This window comes from Mustelus asterias, chromosome 20 (genome assembly GCF_964213995.1).
Source record: "Mustelus asterias chromosome 20, sMusAst1.hap1.1, whole genome shotgun sequence".
Classification (NCBI taxonomy): Eukaryota; Metazoa; Chordata; class Chondrichthyes; order Carcharhiniformes; family Triakidae; genus Mustelus; species Mustelus asterias.
In genome coordinates this window covers 58811506-58835402 of record NC_135820.1, presented here as the reverse complement: position 1 = coordinate 58835402, position 23897 = coordinate 58811506, and the positions used below count along the sequence as shown (strand labels likewise).

The 23897-nt window shown below is 41.4% G+C and overlaps 1 protein-coding gene and 1 pseudogene across 1 annotated transcript in view; both read left to right on the top strand.

Moving 5' to 3' along the window:
* Positions 1-23897, top strand: part of LOC144508568 (nucleolar protein 4-like) — a 276236-nt gene that overhangs the window by 5654 nt on the left and 246685 nt on the right. The gene's annotated exons all lie outside the window — the stretch shown is intronic.
* Positions 14584-14702, top strand: LOC144508757 (5S ribosomal RNA; annotated as a pseudogene).

Here is a 23897-nt window from a genome sequence, read left to right as displayed (position 1 = left end):
ATGTGTGTTTTTTTTCACCCAGCGCTCTATTTAGGGCTATGCTCAGGACAAAGGGCCCAAAATGAAGTTAATTGAACACATGTGAAGGAGGTCCCAGCATCTAATCTAGCAGTGGGGCGAGGTTGGCAGGCCGAAAGTACACCAGGGCCCCGATAGATGATACCCCTGATCGCCACCCAAAAAAGGTTTAAAAATAGTCTGGCGGAGTGACAGGACAGCGGAGAAAACAAAACAACCCAACATTGGTCTGTTAAGAGCGAACGCTGGGGGCCGAGAGATAAAAGTGAACAAATAAACGACTTTTGCTGGTTAATAGTACTCAAAATGTGATTATAAACCAAAGGAAACTATGAAACACACGAGAGACTATTTCCATAGTAGTGTGAATGAAAATTGAAATTATAATTGCGCATTATTTTTTTAAAAAACTCACATTAAAAAGAAATTGTATTCCTCACGGCCTCTCCATCCGGGACGGCTGCTTTTCCAGGTTGATAAAGAATTATATTTTCGTCAATTATGCAATATTCATAGTCTAGACAGGACCTTGGCCTAAATAGACAAAAGAATGCGGGAAACAAAATCAGAAAAAGTTCATAAAAATACTCAGGCGGTCAGGCAACAATTGAAGCAACCAAAACAACCAGACATTTCAGATCTGATATCCTCTCTCCAGACCTGTGCTTTCAGAGGCTGTTTTGCAAAGCCCATTAAATACGTGAAAGACAGAAATACCACTGTTTGGATGAAGGAACAAACTCCAGTCCTGACAGAAGTGCGAGACTTAGAAAAACGCGGGGAAAGAGAGAAATGGCCATGGGCCCATTAAATGCGCGGTCAAATGCCATTCAAATCTTTCCCAACTCTTCCTGGTGTCCCCCGCCCCCGCAGTTCGTTCTGAAATTAATAACTCCATTCCGGTAGCAGCAAGGTTAAAAAACGAACGTACATAATGGGCATTGCAAAACATGAAGACAGGCTTTAAATCTTGGAAATGAAACAGAAAAGGCTGTATGTACTCAGCAGGTCTGGTAGCATCTGGAGAAAGAGAAACAAAGTTCACATTTCAATTCTGTGATCTTTCATCAGAACTGAGAAAAATCTGAGATTAATTTAAGTTCTGAGCAAGTGGGGTTGGGGTGGAAGTGGGGGAAGAGCTCAAGGAAGGGCACAGGATGGAGGGCAGGAGACATTAAATGGCTTAAGGTAGCATGGTGCAAGCCACAAGTAGTGGTAACAGACCAAGTAAAAGATAAAATATATGTCTGGTGAATGTGTGAACGGCAGGACATCTGTTGTCTGAACAACATGTTAAGAAATTAAAAAACAAACCTTAAAAATGGAAAAAAATGGGAGTAGGGATTATGATCTAAATTGTTGAGTGCCATGTTGAGTCCGGGAGGCTATTAAGTATCCAGTCAAAAGGTTGTGTGCTATTCTTCCAGCTTGAATTGAGCTTCATTGGAACACTTTTGCGGACCAAGGGCAGAAAGGTTGGAGCAGGAGCAAGATAGAGAATGAATTTTCTTAATTTCTGTCCTTGGTCTGCCACAGAGTTCCAATAAAGGCAGGCACAAGCCTGAGAAACAGCACTTCATCTTTCAGCTGGGCACTTTACAGCCTTTGGGACTCAACATTGAGTTCAACAATTTTAGATCATAACGTCTGCCCCCAATTTGTTCAGGTTTTTTTTTTGCTGGTTTAGTTTTTTCTCTTGTTCCTTTCTTAATTGATTCAATTTGTGTTAGACGGATACTGTCCTGCTATTCATACTTCCTCCGGGCACATCTTTTCTTTCTTCACTTGTACCATTTCCACTCTCTTTGGCTTTGCATCATTAAACCTTTTATCATTTAATCTCTCATGCCCTCCACCCAACACAAACCTTCTCTTTTGTGCTTCTTCCCACTTTTCCCTTGACACTGGCTCAAAATCAATTACATGTCATAACTCTTCTCAGTTCTGTTGAAAGGTTAGAGAACTAATTCTTTTTCTCACTTCACACACTCAGCCAGATCTGAGTACTTCCAGCATTTTTTGTTTTTATTTCAGATTTCCAGCAACCATGATATTTTGTTCTGATTTTAATATTTTTCCCTTATTTAAAGAAAATCATAGAATCATACAATCCTGACAGTGCAGAAGGAGGCCATTCAGCCCATCAAGTCTGCACCAACTCTCTGACAGAGCATCTTACCCAGGCTCTATCTCCATAACCCCACATATTTACCCCACAAATCCCCCTAACCTACACATCGTGAGACACGAAGGGGAATTTAGCATGGCCAATCCACCTAACCTTCCTATCTTTGGACTGTATGAGGAAACCGGAGCACAGAGGAAACCCGCACAGACATGGGTAGAATGTTCAAACTCTACACAGTCACCCAAGGCTGGAGTTAAACCCGGGTCCCTGGTGCTGTGAGACAGCAGTGCTAACTATCATGCCACCATGCCATCCCAAATGTATCATTTTGGAAATAATATGATATTCTTTGTCATTGTTTTAGCAGTCACTTTCAACCATTCAAAGTATATGGTTAGTATCTATGTTAAACAGTGGAGAAAAGAATCTCATCGGATTGTGTTAAGCATTTGTCCACTAATACCATTGGAAATTTCCAGCTTGCAGCTTTGGGGAGGCAGTGGCATAGTGGTATTGTCACTGGACTAGTAATCCAGAGACCTAGGGTAATGATCTGGGGACCCGGGTTCGAATCCCACCACAGCGGTGGTAAAATTTGAATTCAATAAAAATCTGGAATTAAAAATCTAATGATGACCACAAAACCATTGTTGATTGTCATAAAAACCCATCTGGTTCACCAATATCCTTTAGGGAAGGAAATCTGCCATCCTTACCCCGTCTGGCCTACATGTGACTCCAGATCCACAGCAATGTGGTGACTCTTAACTACCCTCAGGGATGGGCAATAAATGCTGGCCTAGCCAGCAATGCCCACATCCCATAAAAAAAGAACAAATTAGAATACAATAATGCTTCTTGCTTTATTTCTGATGTTGTTTCATTTGCATTATTTTAATTAAAAATGTTAGATAACAGTTCTTCTAGATCAGCACAGTAAACAAGGAACTTATATAGGATTGTGGGTCAGAATCTTGTAGTGATTTGACCGAATTTCATGTATTATTTAGATATACAGTTGAGCCACCTTTTAATACGGTGCAAAGTTTTTGAGTGTATCAGAACAGGCTGGACAAGGGAAGACAAAGTAGAGTTGCGACAGGAAGAAATGAGTTCCATGGGGAAAGGGCAGTCTAAAACGATGAATCTACCAAGCCACGAATCAGATCCTATTCTGATTCCCAAGCACAAGACATCATCTTACAGTTTTTTATTCATTCCTGGGACATGCCAGCATTTATTGCCATTCCCTAGTTGGCCGAGGACAGTTGAGAGTCAACCACATTGCTGTGGCACTGGAGTCACATGTAGGCCAAACTGGGTAAGGACAGCAGATTTCCTTCCCTGAAGGACATTAGTGAACCAGATGGGTTTTTCTGACAATTGATTATGGTTTTCATGATCATCAGTAGATTCTTAATTCCAAATATTCTTCCAGATACTCAAATTCCACCATCTGCCATGGAGGTATTTGAACCTGGGTTCCCAGAACATTAGCTGAGTTTCTGGATTAATAGTCTAGCAATAATACCAATAGGCCATCACCTCCCAGTTGTTGGATGTTACATCTGGAACAGTGTTTCCAGGTATTCATCTAGGCCATCTTGCAGAATGGATGTGTAATTGACAATTGAACTTAAATACAGATAAGTATGAGGTGGTATATTTTGGTAGGAAGAATAAGATGGTCCTTGGAAGATAATTGTCTAAATAGGGTGGAAAGGCAGAAGGCATTGGGGGCATAGATGCACAAAGCACTAAATGTAGTAATGCAAGTTTGTAAGGCCATTTTAAAAAATCACTGCGGTTCATTTCTAGAGGAATAGAAATGAAAAACAGAGAAGTTGTGTTAAACTTCTATAGAAACTTGAAAAAAAGTTTATTTATTAGTCACAAGTAAGGCTTACATTAACACTGCAATGAAGTTACTGTGAAATTCCCCTAGTCGCCACACTCCGACACCTGTTCAGGTCAATGCACCTAACCAACATGTCTTTCAGAATGTGGGAGGAAACCGGAGCACCTGGAGGAAACCCACGCAGACACAGGGAGAACATGCAAACTCCACACAGACAGTGACCCAAGCCAGGAATCGAACCTGGGGCCCTGGTGCTGAGAAGCAGCAGTGCTAACTGCTATGCTACTGTGCCGGTTAGATCATACTTGGAGTACTGTGAACAGTTCTGGCCTCAGTATTATAGAATAGGATCGAGAAGCACTGAGGAGGTGCAAAAAATGCTAAAATGATAGTAGAACTCAGAGATTATGGTGGGAATTTTCTGGCCATTCTAGCTTTGCTGCCACTGTAAGTGAGGACGGAGAATTTGGTTTTTAGTGAAATCTCTGTTCACTGAATCCCACTGGTGTAAACAGCCAGAAGATTCCAGCCTATGTCCATCAGCACCTTCTCAAGGGCAAATAGGAATGAGCAACAAATGCTGATCTGGCCAGTGACACCCACATCCCAGGAACAAATTGAAAAAAGGAAAGGTTGAACAGGCTGGGGCTCTTTTCTCTCAAAGGAAAGGAGTGATCTGATAGAGATCGTTAAGATATTGAAAGGTCTTGATGGAAGTAGAAATGGAGAGGATGCTTCCACTTGTAGGGGTGATCAGAACTAGGGGTGCATGTAAGGTACTTGTACACCCAATAGGTAATTCAGGAGAAACATTTTTACCCAGAAATTGTTGAGAATGCAGAACTTGCTTTGACAAGGAGTAGGTGAATCAATTGGCAAAGATGCATTTAAAGGGAAGTTAGATAAGCATATGAGGCTGCAAGGAAAAGGATAGTTTTCATGAAGAAAAGTGAGAGGAGGCTTATGTGGAACATAAACACCTGCATAGTTCTATTGAGCCGAATGGCTTTGTTTCTGAGCTGTAAATACTGTCTAATAGTGTGTAATCTTCACATTTCTAAGGAGATGAACAGTCAGCTCTTTAATAGCTTTCGGAATTTCAGTGGCATTTGAACCATGGTTGGCAAGGCTCTTATGCATATGTAGAAGTGTGAATATGTAGAGTTATGCTTTGCCTGGCATGGGGCAATATGTAGACCACCATAGGTTGATACTGCTCTCAAAGTACTCCCCACAATATATGAATAGCCTTAAGTTGGTGACACAGTGGTTAGCACTGCTGCCTCACAGTGCCAGGACCCGGGTTCAATTGAGGCCTCGGGTCACTGTCTGTGGAATTTGTACTTTCTCCCCATGTCTGCATGGGTTTCCTCCGGGTGCTGTGGTTTCCTGCCACACTGCAAAGGTGTACAGGTTAGGCTGATTAACCATGCAAAATTGCCCCTTAGTGTCAGGGGGACTAGTGGGGTTACAAGGATTGGGTTTGGGTGCAGGCTCGATGGGCCGAATGCCCTCCTTCTGCACTGTAGAGATTTTATGAAGTTCACTCTCATTTCATAGGTAAATTATTTTTCATTATACTTTTGCTGTTAATAATCATTCAAACTAAATGTCAACCGTAGTTTTTATTTGGCATTTATCAAATTGTTGACTCATACTTGCTGCAGAATCAATGCTAACAATGTTATAGTTTCTGGTTAATATATTTTCACATTTAAAGAGCAGTTTGGTACAACATTGGCCAATTCAATCATTACTTAGGGAGTAATTGCTCAGTCATAATTGTATCCTCTGAAAGAAGGTAAGGAGGACAGGCACTTCCCTAGAGAGGAAGGAAAATCACAGGTCAGAACATTCTGTATTACTCTGGCAGATAGCCTGGACAAAGGAGAAGACGACTAACAGTGTCTTTTTCATGTTCGTTGTTAGGGACTGATTTGTGAGAATCTTAAGAAAGCCAGAAAATAATGTAGGAACTGGAGCATAGATTTGAATGTAAATGTTTACTCAATCAATAAAAATATAGCCAATTTTAAGGGAAATCTCAAACATAAATTAGGAGTGCTGTATTTACAGTGATAACTTTATCTTTATGAAAAAAAGCAAATAAGCAATTTATAAAAACTCTGATCACAGGAACCAGCCACAATTTTCAGATTGTCAAATTGGCACAAGCCTACACACCATGTCCGAAGGCAAGGACGTGCTAAAATTGCCTATATTCCTTTTGGCATATTATCAAGTATTTTAAAAATGGGTTTGAATTATTTGTATTACCAGACGGTTCCAAAACACCCTGGCTGCATGAAATAGCTGACATCTGGCAATGTGTACGAAATATCACAGTGAAGCATCTATGAATTTGTACACTATTAAAGGATGCCAAAATCTCAGTGTAGTGCAAGTGAGGTCATTGCTGCTGACTGTGTGGGATGTGTGAGGGACCGGGAAATGGAGAGAATGGCCTATAATTAACAGCCCAAATTATGGCAAATTTAATACCCGCACCATTCCAGGATGGTTACAGTACAGAAGGCGGCACCAATGCATAAATTGTTCAGCAAACGGTGACAAGGACGGAATGGCCCATGAATAGAAAATCACCATGGATTGCTGGATGAATTGCACTGCTAGGCGGTTAGCCCCACAAGAATGGCAGCTCATCCTCAACCTCACTGCAGTCTCAAATATTCCTGTATTTGCACTTTTTTTGCCAATTAAACTTAAGCAGTACAAGTACCTTTTTGATGATGACATTTATATTACAATTCTCTTGACCGCTTCTGCTCAGAAAAGGAACAATTTAAACGACAGATTCTCATTCACACAGGTAGTAAATTGTTACAATTTTGTTTACATTTTAAAATGTAACTTTTTTTTTCTTTTCCTATTCTGTTAACCAAAGAAGATCTCACTGAAGATCGATTGAGATCTAATAGATAGAGAAAAATGGTACATGAGTGCCAAAGGTGTTTTAACTAAAGACTGCATTGGATACTTGAACCCTTCAAAGTTTTTGAGTACATCTGTCTCTAATCAAATCTTTCTCTCCCTCTCTCTCTACTTATCTTTCTTATCTGATTTACCTGCAGCATAAAACATTTTAAAGCTTAAGGGTGAGGGGAATTGTCCAAAAGATGGGTTGTGCCACAAGATGGCCATGTTCCAGTAAGGTTTGGCCATTTTGAAAAAGAGACTAAAAGGAGAACTTGGGGAAGGGAAGTTGGTAAAGCGCATGAATCAGTCACCTCATTCCCATAGCTAAGAAAAAACAATAATGTGTTCTAGTGATTAAAAACCTGTAACTTTTAAAAATCATATACACTTAATTGTTTAAACCCTTACTTATCAAGCTGAGAAATGTATGAATGCATCATAATTAAAACTTAGAAATATTACTTTCAGAGCTACAAATACTAAATTTCAATAGTGCAATATAATAAGCTGCAGTCACTGAGATATTAATTTTAGATATTTTGCAGTTTTGTTTTCCCATTTTATAGTTTTGAATGGACAGATAAAACAAACAATTTAATCTTAAATTATTACACAGAACGGGGGCGATTCTCCCAATTTTTTGAGCACAGGGGGCTGGGAAATTCCAGCGGCGCTCGATGCACGGGATCCATGCTCGCGTCTCCCAGCGCTGGATTTCCGGCAGTGTCAACTCCACGCTGGAAATCGGCGGGGAAATGCATAAATTATGGTAATTAACGTTACCATATATTTTAAATCCTATTAGCAGGCCGGGTCTTCAGGCCCGCTAGCCTCTCCCGCCCCGCAAGGAGTATTTCACTCCAGCGGGGTTAACAGTAGCTCCTTTGGGGAGTTATAGGCCTGACCCCACTGGAGTGAAGGGGGGTAATCGGGGACCCCCAGGGCTTTGGGCACATGGGGGTGGGGTGGCCCTTGGGCATCGGCACCCTGGCACCGTCGAAGGGGCAACTTGCCAATGCCCAGGGGACATCTTTGGCACTGCCCATCGGGAATGGGGCAGTGTCAAGGGGGTGGGACATATGGGGCAGGACCTAGGGGGGCAGGGTCGGGGGGGGGGGGCCTAGGGAGCGGAGCCTAGGGGGAGTCAGCAGGGCAAGAAGGGAGGCCAGTGATCGGGATGTACTGGGGGGGTGTTGGCCGGGGGGGTTCAGGACTGCAGGGGGAAGTCGGCACCGCGGGGGTGGGGTCAGGACTGCTGGGGACTGCTGTGAGAGTGGGGGCTGCTGGGGAGGTCGGCACTGTGGGTCAGGACAGCGGGGCAGTAATTTACGGAGAGCGGGTGCTGGAGATTGCGGGGGGGGGGGGGGGGGTGGTGGGGTTGGAGCTGGGCCCAAGAATGGTTGAGGGACCAGCGATCGGGCCACTGATGCGGGGGTCGCGGAGCTGGCCAGCGATTGGGAGGCCGTCAATGTGGATCGGCACATGCACAGCGGCTCGCCCAGCACGCTGATTTCAGCCTCCCCGGCGAGAATACCAGTTTTTAATCCTCCCTAGTTTTTAATGATATTCACGGTGGTGGCCTCGGCTGTGCACAGAATGTGGGAGATTCTTCACTGAACTCCCACTGAAAACAAAAGTGTGAATTACTCCACTTTTCACACAAATTCGACACTTAGATTTTTTGGGAGAATTCCGGCTAACATCTTTACCAATATAATTTTTAAATGACTGCCATTCATCTGACAGTTGTAACAGACAACAGTCCTAACTGTTGCAAATATCTAGCTCATCATAACTCACATGTTTTTGGATACAAATTTTAGTGTTAGGAATTAAAGGTTTAACTGTAGACAAGTGAGGGCATCTGACTGAAACACTGTGATTCGTGTTCTAATTCAGGTCAGAAAATCCAAGGTGTTTTATAAAGTCAGCCTAGACCATAAGTTTTGCACTTTGAATTTGGTACAGGTAAGCATAGGGATGTTTCACTCCAGCTATAATTCCAATGACACACAAGGGAGCTTTTGTAAAACAACGTTTATTTAAGATTAGAGTTAACATATAATAAGACAATTAGCAATAACTTTTAGCAAGAAACAAACATGATATTGTATAAACCTTAACAGCTAACTAAACTGTTCCAACATAAACATTCTTACAAACATACACCCCAGTTTTGGCTTAGCACAGAAAATAAGCATGCTCTCGTGATGCTGTATTTTGCAGCTTTGCAACCCCTACTGTGGTTTATTCCTTTGGATGTTGAGTTGAAAATGCTGAGGCCTTTCTACCCTGGAATGTTCAACACACCTCAAGAGACAGAGGAACTCCTTGCCTTTGGTTACTAGCTAGCCATCCATCAAGAGCTCAATTTCCAATACCAGGGAGAGAGACACAAACACTGTTTTCAGTCTGGATTCCAAACAGCTTCTAACTAAACGGAAAGTGACTTTTGGATTTTCCCTGTGAAGAAACCACCTGACCTTGACCTGTCAATCAGTCGCAAACCAGATAATACAAAAGACTCGTAAACTCCAGGACATCCATTAGGTCCAAATTAAAAGTAAACATTGCTGCAATTATCCTGCTACAACAACCATAAAAGATATGGATACAGACAGTATGCAACAAACAAAAAAGGCTAGGTCCTCTTAAAAGAACTGCAGACAAACATGATTAATATACATTTCTTAAAGGCACAACAGCATCACATTAGCAACCCTGAAATAAGTGCAATTCAAGCAAGCTTGGAGTTAATTACAGTTAAAAGTTGACCAATGTTCATCTTGCAAGTTTGGAGTTGAAGTGTAAACACTGAAGCATATCTGATCCATTTCTAGACCTCTACCTAGAGGTTGGCTATTGTTACTTCAACAAAATAAGCTAAAAGCTTTCAATCTGGGAAAGATGATCATAAAACTCCATTAGGGACATAAATTGTTCATATGGTTTCCCAGAATCAAGGAAAGCTTTGGAATTAAAATTTTGCATTTCTATCTAGGAACACACCATGAGTGTCATCTTGCCACCAAGAGATTGATTCAGCCTTGGTCAGAAAGTTCTTTTGTTTCATGTATCTGTGTGTGTTTGAAGACCGAGGCAAGCTGTTCAGTTTGGGATCTGACAGGGGCAGTGGTCCTCACAGAGCCTTCTGGCAGAAAGCAGTTTGCAGAGTTAGCTTGGGAAGCTGTGGGAAAGCAATTGATTATCAGCTGGCAACCTGAATAATGAGCTGAGGCATCCACAGTCATGAGGTTGGTAAAGGCAAAGGTGGAGAGCCAAAAGGTAATGGGTAGTTTCCCATAGCATCTTACCAGGAGGAATAGCTAGAATACTAAGGTGAAGTTAATTCTGAAGGGCTGTGACATACCTTTTGGGTTAGTCCCAGAAATGATGACTGAAGTCCCAAGATTTGATGACATAAGGGAACTCTTGGGGGGAGGGTAGGGGGGAGGTGGTAGTGCCAGTAGAAGTAACAAGTAGAACTAAGCTTACAGTATAAGTCTTTATAAACTATAGTGTTGAATTAGTAGTACTTACTTTAATTCTTTTTTACATTCAATAAAATTTGTTTTTGTTTAAAGATATGAAATCTGTAGCATAGTTCTGCTGGTTAATTCCTAAATGTTTGGAGTACTTCTTTAAACATTAATATTCCCTAACAGAATCATAACATAATAATATTTAAATAGCATTTCATCTCTGTGTTCCATTAAATTGATTAGCTGAATAAAAAGTCTATTAATTATTCTTAAATACACTGAATATTAACCAACTTAAAAACAAAACATCATCAAAGATTAAAAAATAGCAAAAAAATCATCTTGATTTAAAATTAAAACAAATGCTTTTAGCTAAAAATCTTTAGGCAACGATTTGTTATATATCACCCTTATGGTCAATCTTCAATGAAATAAAGTTCAAAATCAATGCAGTATATTATTTTCAGGTAGTGGTACCAGCTTCTCTCTTCCACTGCTTTCCATTGCTGCCCATTTTTTCAGAAACACTTTCTTTCCAATATATTTCTAGGTAGCAACCGAGAATTTTCCTTACCAAGGTTATAACTTGGTCTTTGGATCTCAGGGAAGTAATAGCTTTTAATTAGAACAAACAAAACATCGAACTATGTCCATCCAAGAAACAACAATATCCTTTTTTCACAAGGGAAGTGACAACATCAGCTTCTTTCCACATCCCTTGCACTGGTAGCTACTTCCTTCCAGATCCTTCTTGGTGACAGCAGCTCCCCTCGATATTGATATCAGAGAAAGTGTCCCTTCAGACCACTTTTTCCAGGTCAGTTAAATTGGGGCAAGCAGTTCAGTTTGGGATCCGACAGGGGTAGCAGTGGTCCTCACAGAGCCTTGTGGCAGAAAGCAGTCAGCAGAGTTAGCTTGGGAAGCTGTGGGAAAGCAATTGGTTATCAGCTGGCAACCTGAACAAGGAGCTGAGGCATCTACAGTCATGAGATTGGTAAAGGAAAAGGTGGAGAGTTGTGTAGCCAAGGATAATGGGAGATTTCCCATAGAATCTTACCTGGGAGGAATAGCTGGAACGCTAAGGTGAAGTAGATTCTGAAGGGCTGTAGCATACCTTTTGGATTAGTCACAGAAACAGTGACTAACCCAAAAGAGAAACGGGGACGGTGCAAGTGGAAGTAAAAAGTAGAACTAAGCTTACAGAATAAGTCTTTACAAATTATAGTGTTTAATTAATAGTACTTACTTGGTTTTATTTTCTTTCACAAAAAATGTTTGTTTTTATTTAAAGATATGAAATCTGTAGCATTCCTACAAATACATTCCTACCATCCTATGTACAAACAAATGTTGCACATCTGTGATTTATTTATTTCATGTAACAAGCAAAGTGGAGAATTGGAGTACTGTAGATGTGGTATACCTGGACTTCCAGAAGGCATTTGATAAGGTGCCGCACAAAAGGTTCCATGGAGTTGGGGTAATATATTAGTTTGGACAGAGAATTGGCTAACCAACAGAAAACAGAGAGTGGGGATAAATGTTATTTTTCTGGCTGGCAAGCTTTAACTTGTGGTGTTCTACAGGGTTAGGTGTCAGGGTCCCAACTATTTACAATCTATATTGGTTTATCTATATTGGTTTATTATGAAAGGCATAGATAGGGTGAACGCTGGGAAGCTTTTTCCCAGGTCGGTGGTGACGTTCACGAGGGGTCATAGGTTCAAGGTGAAGGGGGGGAGGTTTAACACGGATATCAGAAGGACGTATTTTACACAGAGGGTGGTGGGGGCCTGGAATGCGCTGCCGGGCAAGGTGGTGGAGGCGGACACACTGGGAACATTTAAGACTTATTTAGATAGCTACATGAACAGAGTGGGAATGGAGGGATACACAATAATGGTCTAGTTTGGGCCAGGGAGCGGCGCGGGCTTGGAGGGCCGAAGGGCCTGCTCCTGTGCGGTATTGTTCTTTGTTCTTTATATTAATGACTTGGATGCAGGGATAGAATGTACTATAGCCAAATTTGCAAATGACACTAAAATAGGTGGGAAAGCAAGTTGCAATGAGGAAATAAGAAATTTATAAAGGATATGAATAGGTTAGGTGAATAGATCAAAATTTGGTAGATGGAATTTAATGCTGAGAAATGTGAGCTTATCCATTTTGGTCAGAAGAATAAAAAGGCAACTTCAAAATACTTTGGTGCAGAGGGATTTGGGTATCCTCATGAATGAATTGTAGAAAATTAGTATGCAGGTGCAGCAGATAATAAGGAAGGCAAGTGGAATTTTGGCATTCATTGCTAATGGAGTAGAATAAAAACAAAGTCACCATAGTCCCAAATGACCATAGACACTGACTGGTGGTGATTTCACCTGAGGATCACTTCACCTGAGGATCACCACACCTCAGCTGAGGGGCAAAATTGAAAAGGCGGGCCTTCATGAATAACCTCAGCTGGTAGAGAATTGAACACACGCTGTTAGTATCTCTAACCAGCTGTCCAGCCAACTGAGCTAAACTGAATAGAGTACAAAAGTAGGAAAGTGTTATTGCAACTGTATAGGGCATTGGTGAGACCACATCTGGAAGACTGCGCAAAGTTTTGGTCTCCACTAATGCACTAAATGCATTAGAGGTAGTTCAGAGAAGGTTCACCAGATTGATTCCAGGGTTGAAGGACTTGTCTTATGAGAGAGATTGAACAGTTTAGACCTATACTTGCTGGAGTTTAGAAGAATGAGAGGAGATCAAATTGAGGTATATAAGATGCTTAAGGGGATTAACAGGGTAGACATAGAGTGGATGTTTCCCCTTGTTGGACATAGAATGGAGGCCATAGTTTTAGGCTAAGGAGTGGCAGCTTTAAAATAGAAATGAGGAGGAATTACTTCACTCAAAGGATCGTGAATCTGTGGAATTCTCTACACCAGAGTGCAATGGACGCTGGAACACTAAACAAATTGAAGGAGGTGGATAGGTTTTTAATTAGTAGTGAGATGAAGAATTATGGGCAGCAGGCAGGAAGGTGGAGATGAGACCGAGATTAGATTAGATTAGCCATGATCAAAGATGTACAGGTTAGGTTGATTGGCCATACTAAATTGACCCTCGTGTCAGGGGGGGTTAGCAGGGTAAATATGTGAGGTTACAGGAATAGGGCTTGTGTGGGATTGTGGTCAGGGCAGATTTGATGGGCCAAATGGCCTCCTTCTGCACTGTAGAGATTCTATGATCATATTAATTGGCAGAGCAGGCTCAAGGGGCTGAATTTCCTCCTCCTTCTCTTAGTTCTTATGTTTAAATAAATTCTGTTGTTTTCAAGCTATCTGGATTGGTTAATTGATTTAAATTGATAATGGGCACATCTATGTACATTACTGAAGTATCTAGTAATGTGAGCATGCTAATTGTGATCTGGATATTTGCTAATGTGGTTTGGACCTCAGCAGACACAAAAGTAATTTCCTGCTATTTGTGTTGTATGAATTTTGTTTGAAAAATGAAATACTTGCATTGCATATATACAACGCGTTTCTTATTTATACACTTTTTGAAACCAAAGTCCATAAAGTGCTTTACATCCAAGAACATACATTTGAAGTGTAGTCACTGTTGTCATTATAGGAAATGTGACAGCCAATTCGTACAGGAAGAAATCTCAAACAGCATTATGATAATGATTGGATCATGTTTCTGTGATGTTGATTGAGGAACAGCCTGGATACTAGGGATAACTCCCCTGCCATTCTTTGAAAATTGTGCCATGGGATCTATTACGTCCATCTGTGAGGACATCTAGGGCCTCAGTTTAAAGTTTCACCTGAGAGATTGCACCTCCAACAGTGTAACATTCCCTTGATACTGCACTGGAGTTTCTGATTCTGAGACAAGAATGCTACAAACTGAGCCACAGCTGATAGTAAGCCGATTAACAATGTGTTAATTATGTATTCATTGTATTATTATGGTTAGGGATATACAAGTGGAAGACATTGATTGATTAAGTATCTTGAGTACATATAAAGAGAGACCTTCCTTTCAGGTTTTTGTTTTAGTTACAGTGCCCCACTGTAGGGGCTGTTATCCCTCTCATTTTTGATTTTTTTTCTAATATGCTGCTTTTTTGTAACAGTAAAAAGAGTATAAAGAGACTTGCTTACAACCACACTAGTCAGAAAATGCCTGATCTTATCTGATCTCTGACGTTAAGCAGACTTAGGCCTGGTTAGTACTTGGATGGGAGACCACCAGAAAATACCAGGTGCAGTAGGGTTCTTTTGCCAGCAGAGGCTGCTCATGCCACCATTCACTCTACCACACAATTGATGAGCAGGCAATCTTCATTTCTGCTGCAGTGTCCTGCCAGGGTCCATCACCCCTCTCATTAATTTGATTTACTGATTTTTTTTATTAAAAGAGACTATAAATAGGGGATATGTGCTCCTTTAAGAGCTCTCAATTTAATTAGTTAATCTGTCAATTAGTTCATTTTGCTCCATTGGCTTACTCAAAGCAGTAAATAGGGACTACTGGGACATTGGGTGTTGTTGGGGAGGAGGCAGACATTTATAATGTTGCATTCTGTAAATAAGTCTACTGTTAAGTAAAGATCGATGCTTGGTTTCCTACCTCACCATCTGGCTTCAGAATGGGTTGACTAAAGGTGAAGGTTGGAAATGAAGACTTTTTTTTCAGATGGATTTTAATCTGAGTTACATTTGTAAAGAATGACTGAGAGCAAGTTTAAATTGTCAGGATATGACTACCTACCAATGTTCTCTGAATCTAAACCTTATGACCAGTCGAAAAATAAAGTGGATATGCAAACATGGGTTATGTCCTTACTGAAGAGAAAACAGGGTACTGATTGGCTTTGACATTGTGACTTCCTAACAAAGGTAAAATGAGAAGGAATTTTGTTTTTGTGAGCTGGATGCCGTCAGTTGGATATTGCAGAAGGTTTGGCTCTTCTACTAATCTTCATGGATGAAATTTATAAGAATGATGATCTATTAGATGTCTATGAGGGGGCATGGTCAGACTTTGATAGATTTTGAAAGACAGATGGTCGTTTCATTCAGGAACATATCACAAACTTCAACAGATTGTAAAAAAGATTGCAAAAATTAAATTTGAAGATTGTTTATTCAGTCCTCACATTTAAATTGCTGCATTGTGCTAAGATGCTGCATTTGGATAGGCTCCTTGTCTCATCTGGCATTCGGTTCTCAGGAAAAGATATTCTTTGAGATCAATTGCCTCCTGCTTTAAAAAAATCCGGGTAAAGCAATCATTTCCAGCAACTTCAGTGGCACAAATGGGACATCCCGCGGTGTCTTTCCAGTTTTAAGGCTTCCTTGCTGGATTACCAGTCCAATAACATTCCCATTGCACCATCATCTCCCTCTTGATCCCAAAAGATGTGTTTATATCTATATATCGCAGACAGTACCCGTTTGTTTCAAATGTGCATGTGAGCTGAAATTCAGGGTAGTTGAATGGAGTGGAAACCACCCCCCCCCCCCCCCCCGCCCCACCGCCATCACCCACAAAGGATGACAGTCCCTTCCTTTTTATATCTGAAAATTTATTTTGAAAGGATTGTTGATTATTTTGACCTTTACTCATTGTATTTATGTGTTATAGTATGTCCTTAGTACTGTTGATATGTGAGCAAATGTTACATCCAGCTTCTGTGTAATATCAGTGAGATGAATTACCAATTAGCTGAGGAAGGAATGTTGGCCTGGACACAAGGAGAGTGCTTTGGCAAGTAATGTTGTATAAAAGGTCTGGATTGTTGGTTGCATCTAAAGAGAAACCCCTACCCCAATATCTCTAATTTTCTTTTATTAAACAAATGTATTTTATAATTTTTTAAAATAATTTTATTCTCCTTTTAATATATTTATATGTTGAAATCTACATTTGTCTGATTTTGTATCTTTATTGGTTTGCTGCAATTTTGCAATTGTTGTCAAATTATCTAAACCACCAAGACTGAAACTGACCACAGATTCCCAGGGTATAGATTTTTTATTGCACTCCTGTTCACACAGTAAACAATATTAAATATGTAGACCAGTGTAAGCCATGTATTTTCTCTCTAACAAAAAAAATTAGATGTTCATCATGTGAGGTGAATCTTGTTCACAAGCCCATGTGCATGAAATAAGTTCTTCATACGAGTTGTTAGTTTTTCAGTGTTTCAGTCTGATCCCCACTTTCAATGACTGCCCACTGTTAACCTGTGATTACAAAGATTTACCACTATGAAGGATTAACTGGTATATTACAATTTAACCTTTAATTATTTCTAGATAGCCTTTGCAATATCCTACTGAGTATTTCAGCACTTATATGTGTCTGGCATATTCTAAGAGAAAGAACATACTGTTCAATTTAAGAGATATTTATCAGCAGAATTTTATAAATAGCTTTTATTTTCAGTGCAATATGGAAATAACAAATAGAGAAAGGTTAAATAATCATCAACGAAGCTAAACAAACTGATGCAAATGTGAACTATTTCAATTACAGTTGGAGTCAAAATTAATGTCATTTTCAAATACATTAATATTTTTGGGGCAATTATCCACTAATTACATGAAGTCAAATATGTGAGGCGATTCCTACTCTGGACATTAACTTAAGCTCGATAATCATGGTCAAGTTTTCTTTTCCATACTTTTGATATAAATTAATGATTGCTTCACAGCCTTTTGGCTAAGATCAAGCGTCAGATCGAGCCCAAGATGGGGTGCAATGGCTTATCTCATCAACTTTTGTCTTGATTGTCTCTCTTGTGCGGACCATGAATTGGATTCACTTGGATTTTGAATTTGGTTTTTGGACCAAGCAAGGAATGGATTTGGGTTTGCCCTGTCCACTCTGGCCTTGTAACTTTAAGGATGGAGTAAATAATTTTAAAAAAGGATTGTTTACACATAGTGTGGTTGGTACCTTTTAGTTTGACTTGAATACAACATAATTGGATAACAGTTGCCCTCTCCTACTATATGGCTTGCACACAATGTTGGAAGATAATTTGGGCTTTACATTGATACTAGCATGAATCAAGGGTGAAGCATGACCTGAGTGGAGTGAGACTGCCCTAAGGAGTCTCACCCTGCTTCACTAGTGTTTGATGTTGCATTTTGAGGGTTTTCAACATTTTTTCACAGAATAAATTTGGAAATGAGTGTTTCAAATTAAAGTTAATTCACAGTTTTAATATCCTCAGAAGCAAATGTTGCAGCTGCCGAGCCAAAAGGAGATTGATTTGTTAATAACCAGGCAGTACTGTAGAGGTTATTCACATACATGGACAATATGGAATTCATTGGCTCCTCCCAGACTGCCACCAGACATTCACACCTACAGTTGCAAAGCCCTGGAGTATGTATGCAACTGCATTGGGTCATCTTCTGAGAATGCATGCACTCCTGGGGTCTTTGTGGAGGAGGGCGATAGCCAATATAATTGACAGACCGATCAAGCAACCATGGCTAGAGAGAAGTTGGAGGGACAGCCCTTTCTGTGAGCATGAAGACAAAGGGACATATGTCAGGAAGTGGGTGAATTCAGAGACTTGCGTGGCAGGGATTGGTCTGATTTATACATTTAAGGTTCAACGAGAGACTGACCAGAGGACAATTCAAATATGAGTATTCTAACCACGTCGTGCATTTCACACTTGCGATGAAGTGCTTTGGAAAAAGTTTGAAAGAGAAAATTCTGGCTACACTCTCCTGTTAAGTCACTTGTATTTGATATAATAAATTAGCTTCTTAATTTTACATGCTGTTTGTCGCCTGACCAGAATTCTTTTATGAATTCCGCCTGCTGAAAGATTGGAGGATGGATCCCTGTTAAAGACATGGGTAGCAATTTCCATCGTCTCTGCTAGCGGGGGCTGAACTCCCCCCCCATTCTTGCTCACGATGTCTGTCGACAACATCGTAAGGACTGTTGTAGAACAAAGAACAAAGAACAATACAGCACAGGAACAGGCCCTTCGGCCCTCCAAGCCCACGCCGCTCCCCGGTCCAGGATTGAATCCTGAATCCAGGATCCCCGCCCAATTTTCCAGCCTATCTACATACTAATATCCTATCCACCGAGCTGTCCCTCACAGCTACGATGCTTTGTTCATCACAACCTATTAGCTCACCCCCACCCCCCCATTCCAGACCATGTGATCTCCAGGGAGAGGCAAAAACCCAGAGTGAAAACCCCAGGGCCAATATGGGGAAAAAAAAATCTGGGAAATTCCTCTCCGACCCCCTGAGGCGATCGAAACGAGTCCAGGAGATCACACTGGCCCTGATCGGAAAATGCTTCCCAACCCTATTCATTTCCACTTCCACGAACACCATATGAATTCCCTGCCCCCGAGACAGGTTCCCAACTATCCGCAGTCTCGCTCTGTACTGGCACCAGCAAGTTGATCATAGAATGAAGCCTTGAAACGAGAAACAAAGAACAATTAGCCCGCGCTGCTCCCTGGTCCAAACTAAACCACTCTTTTGTATCCCTCCATTCCCACTCCGTTCATATAGCTGTCTAGATAAGTCTTAAACGTTCCCAGTGTGTCTGCCTCCACCACCTTGCCCGGCAACACATTCCAGGCCCCCATGCGGAATATGTAAATCAGGGACCTAAGATGTCCATCGGATCCCAACAAGATTATGAGGTACAAATGGAGGTGCGTAAAGTGTGCACATTCCACCCACTGATACTGGGCATAAAACAGCCGAACCTGCTGCGTTCCTTAAAGGAACCCCTGAATGCAGTTTTGGAAGCATTTGGCCCCAGGACAAACCTTCCTACCTGCTCAAGTACCTCAATGAACCACCTCCACAACGCCACACCATTGCTTTCCTCCCGCCTTTTTTAAACTCATCACATCCGGATTGCAATCTGCCCGGTGTTGGTTCAGCGCTCACAGCCTGCTGTGAAAGTAGAAATGAGGCCCGAGTATGAAAATAATTTGAACCTCTCTGCAAAGCCAGCGGGGAAGGCAGCAACTTTATAAATCCTGTTGCCAAGGCAAAATGGGGAGGAGGGGGGGGGGGGGGTTGGAAATTAACTATTCATGCAATCACATAGGTAAACAAACAGACTTCAACAGCGGGAATGAATGACATATAGAATCTCTACAGAAGGAGGCCATTCGGCCTATCAAGCCTGCACCGACAACAATCCCACCCAGGCCCTAACCCCGAAACCCCACGTATTTACTCTGCTAATCCTCCTGACACTAAGGGGCAATTTAACAGGGCCAATCAACCCAACCCACACATCTTTGGAGTGTATGAGGAAACCGGAGCAGCCAGAGGAAACCTACACAAACAGTGACCCAAGGCCAGAATTGAACCCGGGTCCCTGGTGCTGTGAGGCAGATTTCCAAGTAATTACATTGCAATCTTTCAAAATTTCATATTATCTTCCTTTCTGTTTATGCAACAGTTTTATAAATTTGTTCACCTCTACGTGACTATTCCAAAAGTTTGAACCAGTAAAAGATATTAAAGAACATTATCTAGCCTACTCTATTGAAATGATTATTGATTATGTAAATTGCACTTAAGATCATCTAACACCTGTTGCACGAACATATTTTATATTATGTGAGTCATATTACACATTATAATATGTATTTTTTCCTAGTACGTATCCTGTGAAAAATATAGAACAATGAGGATGTATAATCAGTCATAGTAGTCTCCCTTTGTGTAAATCAAATCCATAACAGTGCATAATGTTTGGTCACACACCATTAATTTATTGGAGTTTTGTTGGTGCACAGGGCTGAAGTTTCGTTTAGGATGCCTAATACTTTTCCACTGGCCCTGCCCATTGTCATATTAGTATCTGCCAAATATTATCCCTGCAATATTCAGTTAGTGAGATTATGGATGCATTGTTAGATGCCCAGTTTATCTATGTATATGCACTGGGCAATGGCAGTTAATTAAGTAGTGCCAGAAATGAACAGTCTGCTCAATAAGTCATCATTGCCACTGAACCTAAAAGAGTATCTAGAGTAGGTCCAAAAATTATAACATTATTTACAGACCTGACTTCAGATTCAGATTGTGTTTATATTGTGAGTGCACTGTTGATGTCAAGCAAATGGCTTAGTGCTAATGCTATGGTTGTAGTGTAACGGGAGTTGGTTTAGCTCAGTTGACTGGACAGCTGGTTAGTGACGCAGAGTGATGCCAACAGTGTGGATTCAATACTGCCTGAGGTTATTCATAAAGGCCCGCCATCTAAACCTTGCCCCTCACCTGAGGTGTGGTGATCCTCAGGTTAATTTACCACCAGTCCCAGCCAATGTTCATCTGGGACTATGATGACGTTACCTTTGAATAGCTGCCTAAATAAAATATTCGATAGGCTCCCACAAATAAAAAGGTGACCAAATATATTCAAACATCTAAAAAATTCTGTTGGTCAGCTTAAATCTTGGAGAGAATTATTTAAGTATACATCCTTACCATTAAACAAAACAATTGCACCATTAGGCTGGCACAGTGGTTAGCACTGCTACCCCAGAGTGCCAGGGACCGGGTTCAATTCCGGCCTCGGCTGACTGACTGTGTGAAGTTTGCACGTTCTCCCCGTGTCTGCGTGGGTTTCCTCCGGGTGCTCTAGTTCCCTCCCACAGTTCAATTTATGCAGGCTAGGTGGATTGGCCATGCTAAATTGCCCCTTAGTGTCAAGGAATAGCAGGGTAAATACGTGGGGTTACAGGGATAGAGTCTGGGTGGAACTGTGGTTGGTGTAGACTCGATGGGCCGAATGGCCTCCTTCTGCACTGTAGGGATTCTATGATTAAAATGAGAGCTGCAACTGCCCATTACATAAGCAGAGTTTAATTTCATGCATCAGGATTAGGTGCATAAAGTTCCATGGGCAGAATGAACTCCCTGTGTATGAAGTCAAACTGACCTTTGAGCACACAGCTGTGATTACTTTATTGTCCTGGAGACAGGTGTCTAGTTTGTACACAAACCATAAGACCGGCACAGATGACAAAACAGATTATGCATGAAATCAAATCAAAATGCTGCATTTTCAGCTCCTGATATGAAACAGCCTCTGACAGAAAGTAAATGTTTAACATCTGGAAGTATATAAAAATAAATACATTTCTACCTGACAACTCTAACTGGGCAGGAACTGATTTTGTTACCTTGTTTCAATATCTTCTACAAATGGTTTTAGTCAGCTGTAAGCGAAATGTCAGTATAATTTGGTTTTGCAAGGCCCGTAGTAAATATTCCATATTTATCCACGTTAGTCTGCACATACTTCCTGTCAACTCTCAAAGTAAAAATACCTAAATTCACATTTATGATTAAAATTGCCAAGGTAAATTAGCCACACTAATTAAAACACAGAATGTATGAATTTAAAAAGAGAGTTGAATTACATGGAATCATACAGCACAGAAGGAGGCCATTCGGGCTTTCATGCCTGTGACACTTTGGAAGACCCACCAATTGGTCTTGTGTCCCTGCTTTTGTCCCATAGACCTGCAAATTTTACCGTTTCAATTTGTATCCAATTCCATTTTCTTTGCAATCAAACAGAAAATGCTGGAAATAGACTCCAAATATTGGGGGTGATTTGGGACCTGTCTGTGGGAATAGCGGCATGTGCTCAAAATCCGGAAAGTGCAATTCGTGCCGGCGAGTTTCTGAGTTCCAATCTTACCAGCCCCTAGCTGGCAGAGTGGCATGAAACACGCTGCAGGATTGCAGAAAGTTCATTTTAAGACATTAGCATGTCATTAGCAAGCACTCTCTCCGGGACTTTCACCACCCCCCGTCTGCCCCTCACCGGATATTCAGCGGGTGCCGGCATGACGTTACGCCAGCGCCATTTACAACAGCTCCACATAAGTGTGAACCTGCACATTCACCTCTGAGGAGCTCAGCACTAGGAGAGACTATGAGTTACCCGGGTTGGGTCCCATGAAAGGCCAGGCTGCCAGAGCACAGTGGGGGATTTGGGAATGGGCTGTGTCTCCCCTCATGCGGTTTGAAGGGTCTCACACTCGGGGGAGAATGGCTGCAGTTTGATTGGAACCCACACTTAAAGCAGAATGAGGACAAAGGGGAGAGGCTGCCCAGAAATCCAAAACCAATTGTCGGGTGATTGTAGAACATAGAACATAGAACAGTACAGCACAGAACAGGCCCTTCGGCCCACGATGTTATGCCGAGCTTTATCTGAAACCAAGATCAAGCTATCTCACTCCCAATCATCCTGGTGTGCTCCATGTGCCTATCCAATAACCGCTTAAATGTTCCTAAAGTGTCTGACTCCACTATCACTGCAGGCAGTCCATTCCACACCCCAACCACTCTCTGCGTAAAGAACCTACCTCTGATATCCTTCCTATATCTCCCACCATGAACCCTATAGTTATGCCCCCTTGTAATTGCTCCATCCACCCGAGGAAATAGTCTTTGAACGTTCACTCTATCTATCCCCTTCATCATTTTATAAACCTCTATTAAGTCTCCCCTCAGCCTCCTCCGCTCCAGAGAGAACAGCCCTAGCTCCCTCAACCTTTCCTCATAAGACCTACCCTCCAAACCAGGCAGCATCCTGGTAAATCTCCTCTGCACTCTTTCCAGCGCTTCCACATCCTTCTTATAGTGAGGTGACCAGAACTGCACACAATATTCCAAATGTGGTCTCACCAAGGTCCTGTACAGTTGCAGCATAACCCTACGGCTCTTAAACTCCAACCCCCTGTTAATAAAAGCTAACACATTATAGGCCTTCTTCACAGCTCTATCCACTTGAGTGGCAACCTTTAGAGATCTGTGGATATGGACCCCAAGATCTCTCTGTTCCTCCACAGTCTTCAGAACCCTACCTTTGACCGTGTAATCCACATTTAAATTAGTCCTACCAAAATGAATCACCTCACATTTATTGTGTGCAATGGTAGATCTCAATAGGTCATGGAAGTCTGCTCAACTTTACTTTCTCTGGGAGAAACAGGATGCCCGCTAGGAATGAGATGAATATGCTAATTGCTGGCCTCATGATTCAGCTGTGCCTTGTCAGCCACAAGGGGAAGATATTTGGCTGAGGAGGCACCCCAGCCTCCCCTCACTAATGATTATGCCATTTAATGGTGTGCAGCCAAAAAGCACTGCCATGTAGTGGAGGCCAACTGTTAACCCTTCAAAAGCAAATGTTCCAGATCTTGCTGAATGCAAGTACAGACCTCTACAATATATTAGAAGTTGCAAATTGAATGGAACACTATAGTCATCAAGAAACATCCCTAGTTCCTACCTCATGGTAGAGGGAAGATCATTGATGAAGCAACTGAAGATGGTTGAACCTACGGTACTGCTTTGTGTGTAAAACTCCAGAAAGCCAATTGATGAAGGATAGAACTGCAGCCAATCTTTTATATTATGCTTATTTACAC